At 39.5% G+C, this 19,827-nt stretch overlaps 1 long non-coding RNA gene across 3 annotated transcripts in view; it reads left to right on the plus strand.

The window, feature by feature from the left end:
* The window catches only part of LOC119474808, a 408,694-nt gene that overhangs the window by 140,252 nt on the left and 248,615 nt on the right, over positions 1-19,827 (plus strand). For 2 of the 3 annotated variants that reach the window (XR_005203668.1, XR_005203667.1), the window contains exon 3: positions 15,446-15,596. This is a non-coding gene — a long non-coding RNA (uncharacterized LOC119474808). Of the gene's footprint in view, positions 1-15,445; positions 15,597-18,980; positions 19,301-19,827 lie in introns of those variants that run through there. The other variant, XR_005203669.1, reaches the window with a different exon arrangement.

Consider the following 19,827-nt stretch of genomic DNA (forward strand, 5'->3'; position numbering starts at 1 on the left):
AACAAAAATAAACAAATCACTTTTGATTATGTTATTTATGTTAAAGGTTACTTTGAGCGATTAACTAACAATAATGTAGAAAAAACATTTTAAATTTGGGACGGTGCACATTCATCTTGGTATGGCTTAGGGTGTATTTCGGGACGGTTCCAGGAGGATGGTGAAAAAAGTTAGTTGAGAGCCCTGATTGTTAACTTACTTACGTAAGTTAGCTTATGTAACATTCTTAACTTACGTGCGTAACTTAAGTTACGTAACAAGCATACTTATTTTAACTCAAACCACGATCTTTTCCTAAACCTAACCAAGTAGTTTTTATTGAATTCACAACGTTAACCATGTGTTAAAATCTATCGGACTACCCTGCACATTGAAAAATGATGCCAAAGAGGTACCCAGTGCATTATACCCAGTGGGGTCCTGACCAAGTGTCTGTGAGGAGTTCGGAGTGAGAACATATTGGTGTTGTTAATGAACTAACCTTACTTAAAATCATTAATTTCCTTTTTTTTCACCTGATGTTCAGCACTAGCATCTCTTTAGGACAATATTAACCAGAAATACTACCTGAAAAGACAAAGTTGTCAGTGCCTTTTTCAGCCCTGTGTGGTGCAGGTATTTCTTTAAGGTTGCTTACAGCACCAACAACCTTCACTTGTAAGTAGCCTCAGAGGTTAAATTAGGGCAAAAAAAATGCTGCAATGCATTAGCCGCTCCACTTGTCTGCTGCCCATTAAGTTGAGTTTATTGCTGTGATTGCACAGTAATAATTTAAGGCGACCCAAATGAGCAAATCAACATTTTTATCATCTCAGAGCTTCTCTCATGTGGATTTTGGCAGCTGGTCAGTATGGACACTGTTCAAAGAGAGTTTAGTATGATACAATGACACTTATAACCAGTAGCATTACAATATGTACCACTATTGTCTTTGAAATAGCTTTGATATATTTTTGTTTTATTTAATTCTCAATTTTTTTGCATGAAACCAAGATTCCTTTACAATAAAAATAATACAAAACAAGCATATACATTCATTATACATGCATAGAATAGCTACAGATATAATAAATAAAACAATACCATTTATGGTAACATTTTATAATAACCATCATTTTTAAATGGTATATTGATATTTTGCTGTTAAACAATGAAATTATAATTAATAATATTTACTGATTATTGATAATGATATAATTTCTCTATTTTATCAGTTTGTGTAATATGAAATAATTAGTTTATAAATACTTTATTGCATCATAACTGATATGAGACGATATCAATTACATTCTGATTACAATAGTGAACTTTCTATTAACAGTTTGTTTCACACATAATATTTTATGTACTATATTAAGTATTTGTTAGTGATTACCACATATTTTGTAAACCTTAAGAAACCATTTGTAAAACACCCATAACAATTATACAGATAAATGGACAAGAAACCAATTATTAACTATTGACAAAGTATTACAAAGTATTTATTAACCATTTAAGAAACTTTTATAATCATCAGTTGCAACTTTATGATAGAGATCCAAATAATGTTTGTAGACGGTTTACAAACCAATTATTAACCATTAACAAAGTGTTAAATACAATACATACATATACAACAAATATCTATCTATGTAATGTTTATATATGTTTTATGCACAATTTATATAAGGTTTAGAAATGATATCTAAATCATTAACAAATACCCAAATATGTAGTATATAATGCGTGCAACAATAAACTAACATAAAATAAATTATAGAATCACTAATAATTAGTAAACATTATTATTTAATTGTTTGTTAACAGTAAAATAACTATTAAGGTTAATTAACTATCAACTTGTCATCATCTTTTTCATTTATTTGTGTTTCACTTAACTATGAAATTGTTTGCACATCTGCAAAAGTATCAACGTGAAAAAATCTTTTAATGAAATCTTTTGCTGGTGTAAATGTAAGAGTGAATGGCTGTCTATATGTGTGACAGACAGCTCCAGTCTCCCACGGCCCTTTACAGGATGAGCAGGTTAGAAAATAGATGGTTGGATGGAATGTGTTGATGGAACAGTATGCGCCAGGTGTAGCTGGTCTCGGGTCAGTGCATTAAGGTGAAGTGGCAATGCGCAGCGAGTGGACTGGAAGGAGCACTACTTACTGTAGGTGGGCCATAGTGGGGTCATGTGTCATCACGCCTGGGTGTCCCCAGTGATGGCAGATGAACTTACAGTATATCCTGATAAAATCTGTAGAACCAGGTGTCAGAAGTGTGGATCTTGATGAAGTTGTTTCTGATTTTATGGGTCTGAAACACCCAAACCCCCTTGAATGATTCATTGCCTGTATTTGGATTATTGTGAATATGCACATGTTCTCTATTCAGAGAGCATTTTGGGTAATAAACACCAGTAGCCTATCTTCTTTTTTTGGGGGGATGTTTTTGTGCACATTAGCAGCCTTTGATATTCATACTGTGGCCAGTGTGTTTCATCTTTCCCTGTATTTACTGTGCTCACAATTTAACAGAGGATCTTGCCATTTTCCTTGTGATGTTGAATCATCACGACGGTGTAATCAGCCACATCATTTAAGTTGCTTTTCTAGATCAGAAGCACCCAAAATATGATGTTCGGCGTAAATGTTAATGAAGACTTGACTTGATGAATCAATGTTAATAATGAGTAATTATATAGAGTATTGCAAGAGTTCGTTGGAATTCAATAGTGTTTATATGCACTAGGGGACACAGGAAAGCAATGTGATTGCACACAGAATTGACTTTATTGCACTGAAAAGGGTGACAAGGTTTAATTGCAGCCTTTGGCAATACATTTGGGTCAGTGTTGCATGCAACCAAGGTAATACTCTCTCTTTCTCTTTTCCTATCCATCTCTTTCTTTCTCACTCAGATACACCTAATTACTACAGAGGTCACATGTAGTTCTGATAGGGTTGTCATAGCAACACAAAATAAATGGACCTCTGATGGCTAACAGTACCGTAGGGCACTGGGTGAAGTTGTTCAGCTTGTGGTTCACGTTTGTGTGTGTACGCAAAAATTACATTTTTACAAGTCACTTAATATAGCAATAAAAAATGAAAATACATGTGGAAATGTCAACTGAGAGGAAACCGTTGCACATCAAGTCATTTCTGGGATTTTTAAAAAATATATATTATTCATTACCTTGGTGTTAGAGGTTGATTGGCAATTTGTGTCCTTGTTTCCTGATATTGGCACGTAAGTAACAAAATGAGTAAAGATGGACATTTTTTTCCAGTGTTGATAAGTGTTTAAATTTTTCCCCCTAGCCAATCACTAGAGACCAACTTATCTGCTGTTGACACTGACGCATAGCCATGCCAACATATTGGTTTTGCCCAGGTTTTAAGAGTGGAGTTGCCTGGGTCCATACATTTGGATCTGTCCTCTCCATCCAGTTGACTGGAAACTAGAAACCAGTAGACAATTTTGAATGATATTAGGCAAAGAATGGAGCGGAGCGAAGAAGAAACAAACTTCGATGTCGGGCGATAATGCCGTCTACACCACACAGTTTGACAACAGCGTTAGTCCTGCCATGTGACGCCGATTGGCTAATCGTTCACTCCCCAACGTTCATTGGCTTGATCGCTTGTTCAACCAAGAAACTCTTGTTTCATATCACGATGCCAAACGAATCAGTCAATTTGATGGAGTGGACGGATTCAAAGGTTGGACCCAGGCAAGTACTAACCATGAGTAAGCATTGATAAATCTTAACATCTTAATATGTTACTTTTGCCCAGGTTTTTGTGTCTAAGTAACTAGTGGGGACAACACTGTGAAATTGGTCTAGTATTGCGCCAGCTGCTAAATGGAGTGTAATGTAATACCTTGGGGCAACCAGGTACCGTCAGCTTACGTCCACTAAAAGTGCTTGTTTTTGCCACCGAAAGGCTCAGACTGTCCAGGTTGAAAAACACTGAAGTTATCCTTTAAAGGTCAGGCCACCTTAAGTGACCCTGAGCCGAAGTTGTCACTAACTTTGGGGCTAACCCCCTTCACTTTAATCAGCAGGTGGCAAGCAAGACACAGGAACTTGGTTTGGGTCTTGAGGAGTTGTTAGCATTTATTCACCGACAGCCTAAAATGTACACACACTGCACTGCTACGTTCACAGCTATAACGTTACTACTGAATTCATACTCACTTCCACACAAACTCTCTCTCTCTCTCTCTCTCTCTCACTCTCTCTCTCTCTCTCTCTCTCGACCGCACACTCGCTAACGTTAATGAGTTATTCCTTAAAGGAGTTTGCTACTTGTATAACACATTTTATTTAAAAAAAAAAAAAACATCTTAAAAATACATAATTCCCCGATGCTTAGGCCCTCAGGCTTGCAATACACTAGCGGAAACCCTAACCCTTCAGGGTCAAGTCAGCTTCAGATGCTGACCTTTGGGGCAAGGTCATCTTGCAAAGGTGAAAAGTTGCAAAGCTGGAAATCTTACAGTCGTTGTTGCTGCTGGCAGAACTGAGGCATACTTGTTCAGTTTGGGAAGGAATACAAATATAGAGACAGGGAAAGAGTGAGCAAATATGTGTGCCCACCCGAAGATATTTGGGATAGTAATAGACCAGACGCATAGAGAGCTCATAAGATGGTTTCTCCCTGCACACAGATGCCTGAAAGCCTCCTACTTAGCAGCCCCATTCCCTAGTGTCAGAATGTCCATATTGCATAATGTCAGTATCCAACACAGAACCTACAGAAAACCTGAGTGGACAAATTCTGGCCCAGTGGCCCCATCTCTCGGGCCACTGGGCCTTTGCCCGGTATGCCTGTGTGGTTATCCATCCATTACATGACGTGGAGAAATATTGCTCTCACTTATAGTGCTGTTTGTGTGTCCATCACTTGGTGCGCCAACCTAACAAATCACTGAAACATTATTTGTCTTGTGTTTTATCATAGTTTTATCATAATAATTTTCATTAAAAACTGTTTGATATTTTTGAAACCCAATCACAGTTCTACCAGTTCCCTGACGAATCACTCAGTACTGCCTCAGAGAAACACTGCTGTCTTTAAAAAACGCTCAAAACATGGCTCATTGACTACACTCTGTATCCAAAGTGATTTATTTGACAAATTCCATTTCCTCGTGCATCAGAAATGATAATTACATATGAGAATCGGCAGAGATCACAGATGGCAAATTGAAATCTCTGAATGCACCCATGGCCTCTGTAAGAAACAAGACATCTACTAGAAGTTTGAGCATATTTTCCCTCGTGTGCATGTCCAGAGGAAGAGGAGAACATCAATAGCTGGCTTCATTAACAGCAAACAGGCATCGAATATGAGTGAGCAGGTTGCAGGCTGTACAGTATGAGGCCAATTTCTACCATCTTAATTAAAATCCTGCTGTGATGCTGCAAATGTCTGTAGGTTCAAAAGGCTGTGTAGCTGCTTAGGACTGTGGGATCTTTGTGTTTTGCAGCTCAACCACTGCATGTTTTAAAGGAAAATACTTTCTTACTAAAAGTTAGATGCTAATATTGATACCATTTCTGTGTTTATGCATTAACTATGGAATGGATAATTATCTGTGGGTTCATCACTATGCATATGCACATGGACAACTGACTCATCGTTGATATTAAAATATCGACGAGCAGCTTCAAAGAAAATTTCTTTTTACAAGTTCATCAGAGGCTTGTCTTGGTTTTCTTTTCTGTTCTGATTTCCTGCACATCCTCTGTGTTATATATTCTTTTAGACAGAGTAAAGCTGAGGTTTTTGGTTTTCTATCTTTGACGGGGCCAACAGAGTGGCCAGACAGTTAGAAAGCTAGACAAGGTCGTCTATGCTCATGATTGGGTGATGTTTCCAGAGCTGAGGTCTCTGAGCAGAGTTGGGTTCTGTTTTGTCAAAAGCGATATGGCAAAGTAGTCAGACAGATACCGTACAATTTGTCAAGATAGGTTCCACAGGAGCAAACTGAAAGACAGGATTAAGTCGAGAGTATGGCCTTTTACATGGTTCGGCCATTTGCAGACTGCAGTAGGTGAACTGAATGTAGAAACTCACGAGTTGTGGCTTGTGAGGGACAACACGTGTATATTGAAATCACCATTAAGAGTAAAGGGGTTTGTCAGCTAACTGGCAGAAAAGATAATCACAAAACTAAAAACGGTTCATACTATGGTTCGTATGGTATCTTACGAAAAGTAATGTCACATTTTTAGTAAGGCATAGGCGGATTGATACTGTGATATCGATATTTCAATACTCACAAACTACTCATTTGGAATTAATAACTTTAAAAAATAACAATAATGAAATTAGATAAATACAAACGTGGGTGGCTGCATCACTTAAAATGTTTTACTTTTGTATAATGTTTGTGCCAAAACAGCCCCGACATATTTAACTAGCCTGTGTCACATGACTGTGGAAACCACAGGCATCAGAACCTAGCGCACAGCGGCGCTCGGTCGCACACTACCATAGATGGTAGAAAGGAAACGTAGCATGGTGTGGTGCTACTTGTCACCTGTCGATAAAAATACAGCAAGATGCACGATTTGTGACAAGTGTCACGCAGAAACATGAGTAACCTCTTCAAACATTTAAAAACAACACACTCTGAAAGTTATAAGGAGGCCTATTATTTAATCATAGCATTTCTGTAAAGTACTGGACCATTCTTTTACACTTACTGGCACAAACATATTTATTTAATTGTACTTATTTGCTTTTGTAATACATTTGTTATTAATGGACAATATGTGTCATGTGATTTGCCTCTGAGTGTAATTATCTTTTTTTTCTAAAAATGACCATTAATTTGAAAAAAAACACCTACACATTTAACAAATGATCAATATCTGTATCAATAAAATTGTAACAAAAAGTATTGGTATTGTATCGAATTAAAAATAGTTTGGTATCGCCCATTTCTATCTTTAGTAAGTTTTCCTACGAATGTCCAGCAACATGTGTCAAATTCCGCTTGTTACAAGCATACAGTCTTCTCAAAATAAATGTTTGTATTCACTGGAAAACACTTAGTTAGGTTTAGGAAACTATCGTGGTTTGGCTTAAAATAACTATGGAAGTGGCGTTACTTAAGTATGGAAGTTACATAACAAATAAATCAACTTTGACTTCTAGTTTCACACAGGGTACGAACAGCAGTCTGCTGGGCGAAAGTCTGGTGTTTTTGGACCCACCAACCCACTCCGACCTCCATCCTATGTGGCGTTCGTTGCTCTTTATACTTCCTGCTTCATGATAACATGGATTTAATTTGAAATGATTTTGGAGGATATATACGAATTACAGTGCATTTACTTTTCGTAGGTATAGCTATGAACGGTGTATGAAAATGAGCCTGCATGAGAGACTGATGGAGACAGATGAGTACTTAATACATTGTTTATGAAGAACAACAAGAAATAGCTGCTCATTCTCCTAACATCCGACTGATGTGATTTAGGGAAATGTGTTCTGGACTTGAAAATCATCACAGCAATATTATCACTTTTGAATCCCCCAGAGCTCAATCATACCAGTGAACACCTCTGTATTTGCAGTCTCTCTGCTTATGTCTGTGTCCCATCTGTATTTCCAGGGTCAGTCACAGACAAAACATTTTGAGAGTTTGTCGTTTGTCAGTGTTTTTGCTTCAGGGCAAAATGGCAGCAGTGACGTTAACTTCGTGCCAGCATGCCTCCTGGCATGTGAGTGCAGGTTGGCATGTTTGAAGTCTGTGTGTCAATACTCTCCCTGTTTTCTCAGGCCAGGCAATCTTTTTCTTTCTTTTGAAACTGTAACCCTATGTCTACTGGCAATAGTAAATCTATTCCCAGATGCTACCCGCTAGACTAGACTATCAAGTTTTTTTGTGTGTGATAAAGTACTTGCTCGCTTTCAAACTGCCTCAAGTTTCATTTCAAAACTCACTGATTCAGTATGTTAGGTTTCTACTTTTCTTAGGAATGTTGTTGCATCACAATTGAAAGGGTTATGTGATTAAAAGATTTGAATTGTGGTAAATTATCTCATGGGACGGCATATAAATACAGCCTTCAGTCCGAAGGCATCAGATACCGAAGCTTTGTCATGGCCATTGGCGTTCATTACGATCGCACAAGGCACCCTTTAGCGCTGGTATGAAATACACCGAGCGTTCCATTAACTACAATGTAAGCCCATCCACGGCAACAGTGAAAGCTCCAAGAAAGTGTGCCAGAAGTGACTGTGGTGATGTAGTTTAAAGAGAGAAAAGAGACACACCTGGCGGGCGGCAGGGGAGGTGGATGGGTCCAACAAACACAACACTTTCATCCAGGAGACCGTTGTTCGTGTCCCATGCGCTAAGTTTCACTTTCACGTTGCAATCAGCTGTTCGTTCCTGTCCCGTGTTCACAACGTTCAGTTTATTTTTCACTGTACAAATGTAGTAGTTTAAAATCCAACCATGTATTTCTTTCCTAAACGTAATTATATGGTTTAGTTGCCTAATCCTAAAGTGAGGGCCAAGGGTTACTATAGCGTTTTTCATACCAAAAATAGCGTGACACCAAAGGGTGTGGCAAAGCAGCAGTATGTGTAACGGGTTGGAATGAGAATGAATGTTGATGAATAGCACATTACAAGGACATTCCGCGTGCCATGACAACGTCTTTTAGCATTTATGCATGCCATTTTTATGCCACAACAATAACACGGTAACGGCCACATACTTAGTTTAGGAAAAACATAAAGTAAAAGTAAAATACGTACGGTAACAATGTAACAGTAGTATGGAAAACACAAACTTCAAAATAACTCAACAACAGCTTGGGTCATGAACACCGGTCTTGAGCACCAGTCTTCAGGTTGAATGTCCTGTGTTTGCTGTATTTCTCACTTTTTATCACATCACTAGCTCTGAGGGTAGCATATTTCAATGTGTTCTCATCCCAACTCATCACATACCGCTGCTTTGACACGCCCCTTGGCTTCACTTTATTTTTGGCATTAAAACCACCAATGCTACTCTTGGTGTCACTCTAGGTTTAGGCAACAAAACAACTATAGTGAGGTTTAGGGATGAAATACATTGTTGGGTTTAAAACTACTGTGTTCTAACACGAACAGTGATCTCCTGGTTGAAAGCCTTGTATTTGTTGGACCCATCCATACATTGCAGTCAATACAGACTACATGGCGTATAAATGACACACCGAAAGCAAGAACGGTGTTCTTATTTCTCGGAAAATGACAAAAAATGACACCAACAGTTTTAAATGTTTAATGTTGATGACAGATGACCAATGCAAACAAGACACATGTCTACACACACACACTCCATCTCTATTGCATGCACCTCACACATTCCCTCTCATCTGCAGAACTCATAAAAACCTCTAACTGACACCCAGAGACACACATCCACCTATACACACAATAATGCGTTTTCTACTTTTTTCATTCAGCAGTTATTGCCGATGACGTCACTCGGCGTTACCATGGCAACTGCCTCCTCCTTTTACCTGTGTTGAATGCCAGTGTGAACCTGACAGGAATCCCACTAGTGGTTTTGTATGTACTTAACATATTTGCAGGTGTGTTGGCTGTTTCACTGGCATTTCATCACAGCCTCACAACAACACGTCCACACTGCTAGTAAAAAGTAAAAAATACAAACAGAACAGATAGAATAAAAATACAAGGAGTAAACACTCAGACCTTACATCAGACAGGGAGCAAAAGCTCCTCAACTCAAGGCCACGGATCAGACTGAGCTGCAGAGCAGTGGCACTTGAGCTTGTGGGGGTTTAGCATCCAGCTCAAGAATTCTTCAGCGGGGTGGATGTCTGCCGCTTTGAATGCAACCTCAGAGCTACTGTAGTGACATATTTGCCAGGAAACTAAAATCCAGGAAAAAAAAAACATCACAGGCAGTTTTAATATTTATTCTCCATTAGCCATTAAAATGCTGTTTTTGATGAGTAGTCACTATTTAATTCTCTTTTCCTACATTTCTCAGTCCCTTTGTGCATGTTTTTATCCATTAATATTAAAGTGTGTACAAAGAATGAATGAAAGCTGCATAAACATTGCCAATAAGATCTCTGTGTATGTTTGTGTGTGTATGTAATGCACACAGCATTACTGATGGAGCCATCAACACCCCCGTTGCCGCTTTCTTTGTTTGGCTTTATTGGAATAAGTTGTTGTTCACAGATGAGCTTTGTGCTTATTGATATAGATCGATAAACAATTACTGGTCTCTTTGCCTGGTGAAGTCCCATCAAGCTTTCTTCTGTGCACACAGGGAGATACATGGACCAATGAAAGAGAGAGAGAGCAATAGCTCTACACTCTCTGTGAATAGATTATTCAGAGAAATGCTTTTATGGAAGCAATATCAAATTTTTGACTTTGGATAAAAATTAAATTTAATGGAAAAAGCCTTCAAGGGGTTTCCAGAGAGTATTCAGGCAGGATTTGTGTGGTTGAAAAGATCAGCTAGATGGAGCAGCTGTCACTGTTACTGATAAATAACATCCTTTATTATATCTGTAAAGACTTTTAGTCATTTGGGTCATATGTGCTGTTTTGCTCTTGCAGATCCAACACATTCTCCCTCCCAACTCGGCATCGGAGACCGACGCACGTGGTACCTTAAAGGCTCTAGCATTACTTTTGGACGGACCAGGGACGGTGTGTCAATATATGCTTGTTACATGCACAGTGTCCTTTCAAAATAAACTTCCGTTTTCATAAGAAGTTAGGTTTAGGCAACACAACAACTTAGGCAGGGTTAGGAAACGGTCGTGATTGACAGAACGGACTCTCGTGCTATTAATACTATGTCACTTACTCCGATCGTTGAATAACGACGGTGATGGGCCCTTACCAAACGGCGGTATTTGACGAGTTGGGAGTGAGAACGGGTTGGCAGAATTCTTTGGGTCATTCATACGTAGATGTCACTGAAGTTATGTGAGTTGTTAAGGTCAAATTGTGGCCGCGTGAAGTGGGCGTAATTGTAAGATTGTCTATTGGGAAGTTGTGTTGAAGAAGCGCCCCCACGATTCCGCCTTCGGAAAGGTGTGGGCAAAGGTGCTTCAGATGCTGTTATGCTATTTTCACACTACAAGTAACAAAGCTATAAAACGGCCAAGCGTGGCCAGCTACATTGTCGCTGAGTCGCCATTGAAGTGTTTCTCAAGCACTCGTTGACGTATTTATGTTGCTAAATAGCACTAGGAACTGGCTAACGGCAAAAATACATTTTTATTTCATATATTTTGTTGACGGAACCAGCAGCGCAACATACTTGTTGCCCCGGTACAAATTTTTTCTTGGGCCCTCGCCCCAAACACAAGCGCATGCTCGTGCGCACACATGCAAATACACGCGCAAGACGCTGTATTTACCATCTTGAGCAAAATCCAAAATGTATGATATTTATAGTCAATAAGATGTTGCTCTATTCAGTTCTGTTATATCAGGGCACAACCTCTGTTGTTTGCAGATGATGCAACTCTTTTGCCCTAATGTAAACTTCTGCTGGTGAAGCACTCAAGGGAGCTGCCTTAATTAAAAGAGTTCAGGTATGTAATATCTTATTCACCAACAAGAGCACAAGGGAGATTTTCATTACACACAGCACCAGTTAAGCACTGTGGCTGCAGTGACATGAGCATTAAGCTACAAAGTAAAGCTCTTTTTCTTTGGTCTAACCATCACCTTGGCTATGACATTAGGGTTGTGACCCACTGAGATCACTGAAACAAACAGTAGAAATGTTCCTTCCTCACAGAATGGCTGTCCTCTCTCTGCGTGATAAGGTCATTCCAAAGGACCACAGAGGCCAAATTAGGGGACAGAGCCAGGACAGGGAGCTCACCTGGGGATCCCTCAGGGGCAGCAGTGGAAAGTTAGTTGGGAGGAAGACAGCTGTGCTGCTCTGCCACATACAGATCTGGATAACTACTTAAGCAATTAGATGAAATGTTACTTTAAGCTTGGATGAAAAGTAGGGCTGTAAATGTTAATACGATAATAACGTGTAAAGGCAAAATCATTTTAATGCCACTAATTTCTTTAACGCATTAATGCAATTGATCTTTCGGAGCTTGTAGTGGGCTCAGTTTTAAAGCTAGAGTGAAGATACTGGCATCGTATGAAACTAAAAAACATAAGGATTGGCCATACTAGCTTGTCGCAAAGGAGGTTAAATAACGCTAACGCCAGCGCTAAATTTTGGTGAGGAAAAACTTGCAATCGCAATTATATATTGATTGGGCGATTGACAGCCCTAATGAAAAGGTTTAGTACAAGTTTACTTTCCAGTTTGAACAAAACTAGAGTTTGAAGGCTAACATTCCAGATAAAATTCCAAACCAACAAAAGACTTGTTTTAAATTTGACTGAAAGAGACTTCATGTTGCTGTGGACGGACAATTACTGTATACCAACAAAGTTCAACTTTCCAAAGGTTTTGTTGAAAGTCTCAGATCACTTGGACCATCAGTGCACACTGACGCCGGTGACTAACAAACTCCATCAGGAGTAGAAAGTGTATTTTATATTGCAGACAGAGCATTAACCGCAGCAGAGAGACAGTGTAATAAAACATACCTACTGAGACTGGACCACGTGAAAGCTGGAAGGACGGCTGCTGTGTTGAGTTAAGTGGTCCTGAGAGAATTGAGATAATAGTGATGTTAGCGACAGGCAATTATGCAGGCTGTATCAGCCCCAATGCTATTAGCTGCCTCACTCACACTGTGCCTCTCACCGCCGCTGGTACTACCGTTAGCTTGGATTGAGTCTAAGTTCATGCAGAGTTCTAGTTTGAGAGTGTGCACACATGTACACTGACAAAAACATGCTACTATACTTTATTCACCCAACATATGCAGTCTTTTACACCCGCACCACTTGCACTAATGTAAGAAAGTTTGCCCACTTTATGAAAATCACATGCAGTTTGGGGCAAGTCATAGTCAAGTCAGCACACTGACACACTGACAGCTGTTGTTGCCTGTTGGGCTGCAGTTTGCCATGTTATGATTTGAGTATATATTTTTTATGCTAAATGCAGTACTTGTGAGGGTTTCTGGACACTATTTGTCATTGATTTATAATAATAAATATATACATACATTTACATAGAACAAGCATATTTCCCTGTCCCATGTTGATAAGACATAGATTAAATATTTTAATCGATTGACAGCCCTGAATTTTACACAGAAGGAAGACTTTGGTTTTTATCCCCCATTTCTTGCACTGGAAGTACATTAAGAAGGGATCTTTTCACTGCCAGTATGGACAGGAGAGATAATTACAGTTACCATAAACTGTATCTGCATATGGGCATGCGAGTATTGTTTTAAGACCGACCGAAATATTAACTTACAACCCTACCCTAACCCTATGAAAATTATTATTACACGCCAATGTTTAATATATTCAACATCTTTTGCAATGGCAGATTATGCCGTTAAAACTAACAGTGTCTCTGAAAATTGTTTTTAATGCCAGTGAGATACGGGAATAGGAATCACAGTGGGACATGAGAGCCTTCAGTTAATCAGGTATGAGAGAATGGAACTGATGAATTGGAAGCTTGGGGAGCTAAAGTCATAGGATTCACTGAGATAGACTGCAAAAATAAAATCTCTCACAGTGAGTCATTTAATCTAAGAGTCATTCTTATTTTTTCAAACTAGTGAAGAAAATCCAAAAATGTGTTAGTGAATCCAATTTTTTTTCTGTTAATAGATCAATTACATGCATGTACTGTATTAACAAATTATGTTTTATAGAGCACAAAGAGAGAAATACTGAAGAAAAAGTAGGCATTTTGAGCTATACCACTGAAAGCTGCTTTCACATTGAAGCCAGTGACACACCCCACTGGCAGCCAGTTGAGTGGAATTTGCTGACCCTGCCACAGTGTCACTTTTTGCCAGCTTCAATTTCAGATTTTTTTTTTTTTTTATCTTGGTGCAAACTGTTGTATTTGTACGAGCTGAACAAACTTCACAAACTGCTGCGTTCGTGGTTAAAAGTTGGGACTAGTGTGGCACTGTAAGGGGGCTGTGGCTTGGCTCGTCTCCATGACATTTCGCCGTTCTCGGCTGAGATAGACGGCATAGCACTGCAAACATATGTTTTTCGGTTAAATTAAATTAATACATTTTACACGATTCTGTTTTTCTACAGTATTATTATTAGATATTGAATAAAAAACATTTTCAATGTATGTTTTATACATGCAAAATGGCTTGTTTCTCCACCGGTCCTGCAGTCTGTCCACTCCCACTGGATCAAGATGGCACTTCCTTTGGACGACTAGCCGGCTGCTAATTATAAGGCCATTATGTTAAATGTTCATGAATACATATTTTCAACCTCATCTGCAGTTGACACCGACATTGAGATCTATCCTAATTATTTTTGCACTTGGCCTTCTTGTTCCCTCTCCGTTTGAAGTATGATAAAGTGTTGAGGTGGGCGTGGCAAACTGCCTTACAGAAATGGATGGGCCATTAGACCCCCATCTGCCATCCAGTCTACATGCTTCAGAGCCACAGTCGAGTGTACTGACTTACTGCATCACTGTTTGGTACAGGGCCTGCATCACCTCATAATGAGCACAGCAGGAAATATCATTCAGGCGTCCCTGCCCTCCATTCGGCCCATTTTTCACTTTATCAATGCTAGATCCGCAAAACATGGTCAAGGACTTTATCCTTTCCACCACTTCCACACGTTCCTCTGCTATCTTTTAGGAGGTTTTGCAGCCTTCTAGAAAGTACGGTCGACCACACTGAGCAACAGCTCTTCTTCACGAGATATTAAAAGTTCTCTATACGATGTCCAGAGCATTAATATAGCAGTAAACAACTATTTGCTATGTAAGAGATATTGAAGAGTAATGTCTACCTGAGCAGAGAATGAAGTCGCTCTCCATCTGTTTGTGTTGTAATCCGAGATTCTCAATGCTTTGTCTACATAACCGAGCTGGCCGCGCATGCTTTTAGTGCATGTTTGTGCATGTGAGCGTGCCCCACTGGCTAGCTCACTGACTATGCCCTGTACTGCTCTCATATGGTGGTTACCGCTCATAACGGCGTCCCGAACAACAGCGCTGTTGTAGAAGCGTAGCACCCACCCTCCGGTTACCCCCAGGTTAACACTGTTTGCTCTGTCAGCTCTTTTGCCGTTGTTTTCACTGTAAACGCTGCTAGCACCGTTAACTGCGAGCCGCCGGCTATGTTGAGAGCCATGTGGAGGCCATAGAAATGCTCCCAATCCCGCATTCAGCACCATTTTGATATGTGAAATGAACAAATATTCTTTCAAAAGCAAAAACATAAATGCAGCCCGCAGTGACTCTACTTGTGTGTTTAGTTATTGTCGTATGTCTATTCTTCCACTGTCAGGTTCTGACTGACCTTTGACCTCAGCTATGAGGAGAGAGCCTGATACCTTGAATCCATCGTATACAGCACCACCAGGAGCCGACCACCTTTGAGGATTACGCTGCTCGAGTCTACAGTCCTGCTCCCCGCACACACCTGTCCTCTGACACAGGTAAGATACAAACCTTTATCTCTGTAAAACATCCAGTAACCACGGAAAAAGGTAAGTTTTATGATATTCTCTGCTGCAAGGCGAGATCTGTCCAGGTAACTCTCGCTGGTGAGAGCTGTGTAGGAGGTTTTGGCCAGTTGGTTCTCAATTTCCTCACACAAGTGTTCATAGAGCTCAGGGATTACTTTGTTAGTAAAGTGCTTGCGGGAGGGCGCAGTATATTGCGGTTCAACTTTTTCACCAAATGCCGAAATCATGCATCACTAACAACTGAAAATGGCTGTAAATCTTTAGCTATGAACAACCCAATAGCTGTTGTTATTTCTTTGTATTTGTCTGAAAGGTCTTGTTAAAGGCTACAGGAAGAAGAGTTTGTCGTTTCATCCCTATCGAGTCCCACTCTTTCCTTGTTCTGGCCGGGGATATGTTTGGGGGATGCTGGCGTAGATGCATATTAGATGTATTACCGTTAGCATACTTGACATGTATCAAGCAATGCTTACAGACTGTCTCTTTTTTATTAAGACCTTCGCTTCTTCGCTATTGTAGTCAAAGCTGAATCCAAAATGTTCCCACACACCTGACTTAAAAGATGATGGTGCATTCTCAAACGTTACATTTTCACCTCCACATGCATCTCCATGCTGTATTCTTGCCTCTTAGCTTCCATTCATGTGTTTCCCTCTCTCCAGTTCTGCCTACAGTAACGTTACGTGACTCACCATTGGTATTCTGGACAGCTCATTGGCAACCCGTTCTCACTCCCAACTCGTCAAATACCGGAAACCGACACATGGAGGCACCCTTTAGAGATCGTTTGTGATGAACCAGGCTTTCAACTAACTCCAATACAAACCCACCTGCTATTCGACGGTCAGAGCAACTGATGTAGTATTAATAGCGTGAACCAGGAGACCGGTGGTCATGTCCCATGTGAAACTAACAGTAACGTTGACTTATTTAGTCAGTCACGCCAGTCTTTAGTCATGTGACTCGTCGGTATCGTCACTCCCGTGAGTCACTAGTCAATTAAGTCGCTAGTTAGTGAAGCTAACGTCAACCATGACCGTTTCCTAACCCTACTTAAGTGGTTGTGTTGCCTAAACCTAACATCCTGTGAAAATGGAAGTTTAATTTTAGAGGACACTGCATGTTACAAGCATATACTGAGGGGTACTCCTTGCGTCGGTCTCCGATGTGGAGGGTAACTGACCGAGCGGCTGTATTTGACTAGTTGGGAGTGAGAATGTGTTGTCATTGAACAGTTACTATTAACCTGGTAAAACCGTAAAACTGCGGCTCACATGTGCAAACCGGGCCGTGGTTTTTGCAGTGAATGGTTCGCTTTTATGGGTCAGTTTTGCAACCCTAGATTTAATTAAAATAAAATGTTGCAATGGATACATTTCAGTAGGAATTAATTGTTGAAAATTGCGTCTTTTTTTCACTGTTTGTCAATCTGACAAGCACTTTCTGTAAAGCACACTAAAGCCTTAACTGACTCTTCCACTTTACCATCCCCCTTTTCATTGTGTCCTGTTTTTTATTCACTACCCACCTGGCTGCACCATGGCTTAAATAAAACACCTCACCGTCTTACTGTGTGAGTCTGTTTATTCCAGTGCATCTGCTATGGAGAAATTAGCTCATTAGAAACATGAACTTGAACAGTTGGGCTGGTCACAGTTATGTCTGGATTGTTAAAAACAAATGTATATATTTTGGCTATTGTTGACTTATTGCACCAATTAATTTTTACCAGCAAATGCAGGGACCCAAAACAGTATTGGCTGATGCTATAGTAAAGCCCAATAGTTTATTTTGCTCTCAGCAGAGGCACCGAAACTGACATGCAAATATACAAATACACACAAATGCATAGACATGCACCGATTCAGCAAGTAGCAAAAGTTCTTAGGGGTTTAAGTGAAGGTAATTTCTTTGGTCAGCTCATACTGGATCTACTACAGATTTACATTTTTATATACACACAGCACAAACAGATACCAAAAAAATTTAAATATATATACATACGTACACACTTAAGGCAAAACAAAGTTTTTAAGTGCTCCATTTTTTTCCCATTTCCTTTCTGATGTGTTTGGGAGGATTTAAATACCTTCCACTGGTACCTCAAGGGCCTGAAATCTGTGTGAGTGAGAGAGTTTAAGTGTGACAGCACTTCTGCAGGTCTGTGAAGATGCCTCTAGGATATTTCACGGCTTAAGAGATGAATTATCTTCTTCACGTCTGTGTTTGCACACAGTGTAGACACCCAGAGACAGCAGGGAAAGCAGAAGAGGCCTGATAAAGTCTGTCAACACTTGTGCTGCTTCCACCTCCCGAGTCACATACATAACTCACAATATGTACTGTTATACATTTTTCATATTGCCTCAACATGATCTTGAATTAGTAGCTCTTAGCCATATACAGGTTCATGAAAAAATAACTGCAACTATACTCTCACAACTATGGCCTCTATAATGGGGTCATGGAGTTTAATTTAAATTAATTTGATTTAGTGGCGTTTATTTTCTGAAAAGCATTACATTTTTTTTGTGCAATGTTCCTTTTTAACATTCTACATTCTCAATGTTGGTCCCAACCAGATTAGAAAAGGAGTGTTATAGAGACAGATAGATTAATCATCCTGATCAGCAGCAGCTCAGTGATCTTCTGTAATACACCAGTCACATTACAGATTGGTTTCTTTTTACATTTTTATAAACTTCATATTTTTTAAGTTAAGTTAGATTTTTTAGTATGATCCATTGGTATCAACCATCCAACTAGTTTCGTGAAGGAGGCAAAATAACGCTCCAAAGTTGTGCTAAATTTTGGCGAAGAATAACTGGCATGGCCATTTTCAAAGGGGTCCCTTGACCTGAAAATGGGTTCAATGGGTACCCACGAGTCTCCCCTTAACAGACATGCCCATTTTATGATAATCACTTATAGTTTGGGGCAAGTCATTGTCTCTGACACACTGAAAGCTGTTGTTGCTTGTTGGGCTTGAATTTGCCATGTTATGATTTGAGCATATTTTTTATGCTAAATGCAGTACCTGTGAGGGTTTCTGGACAATATTTGCTGTTGTTTTGTGTTGTTAATTGATTTCCAATAATACATATATGCATACATTTGCATAAAGCAAGCATATTTGCCCACTCCCATGTTGATAAGAGTATTAAACACTTGACAAATCTTCATTTGAGGTACATTTTGAATAGATAAAAAATGTGCGATCAATTTGCGATTAATTTGCGACAATCATTTACTGCTGACAATCATGCGATGAATCGCGATTAAATATTTTTAATCGATTGACAGCCCTAATTATTTACATTCATTACAAATTGGTATTCTTTGTTCACGGCCCAGGACTGGATGGCTCTGCATCAGGTGAAACCTCGATGAACATCCTTTGTATTCATCTACCAAGCATTAGTGATATCGGTGAGGTGAGGTGCCTGCACAGAAGGATACTAAAAGACAATATCCATCCCAGCAAAAGCCTTTTCACCCTACTGCCGTCTGGCATACCAACAGACTACTTATTTCTCTGCTCAGGCTGTAAGACTCCTTAACTCAACATCCATACTCTACCATGAAGAAATGTTTAGTTTTTTTGTTGTGTGGCATAAAGGGACTACAATTTGCATTTTGTCGTGCAACCCTGTTGTAGAATGAAAATAAATGAACCTTGGACATTCCTCATCCACCACCCATTCAACCATCACTCCATCATCCCCAAAAAACAACCTTAGAAACCTGAAGATGTCATCCAAGCTGCCAGAAGAATATCACAAGAACTTCTGCCCATAGACAGGAAATAATGCTTTCAGAGTCAAACATACATCCAGCTATACGAATGATCATATCAACATTAAAAGATGTTCATAGTGTGTGAGAAAATAATCATTTATAAAATCCAGTTTAAGACTTTAATTCAAAGAACAGCAGCCTGAAAACAACATACTGTATGTTCACTTTCAAGTGGCAAAGCCCTTAGGGGCTAGGTATTAAGACTCCTGTTCCTTCGAGTAAAGGAGTAAGTAGTCTTACAACAAAAAACGTTAGACTTTAACACGTTAGTAAGCTGTTTGTTTCCCCTTTCCATCCGACAGTCAATGTTGGTTTCTTTTAACCATGGCCATAATCTTTCCCCAACCAAGTCATTTGGTTGCCCAAACCTAACTAAACCTGATCAGACATTGTTTTATTTTCA

The sequence above is a fragment of the Sebastes umbrosus genome, chromosome 16 (genome assembly GCF_015220745.1).
Source record: "Sebastes umbrosus isolate fSebUmb1 chromosome 16, fSebUmb1.pri, whole genome shotgun sequence".
NCBI lineage: Eukaryota > Metazoa > Chordata > Actinopteri > Perciformes > Sebastidae > Sebastes > Sebastes umbrosus.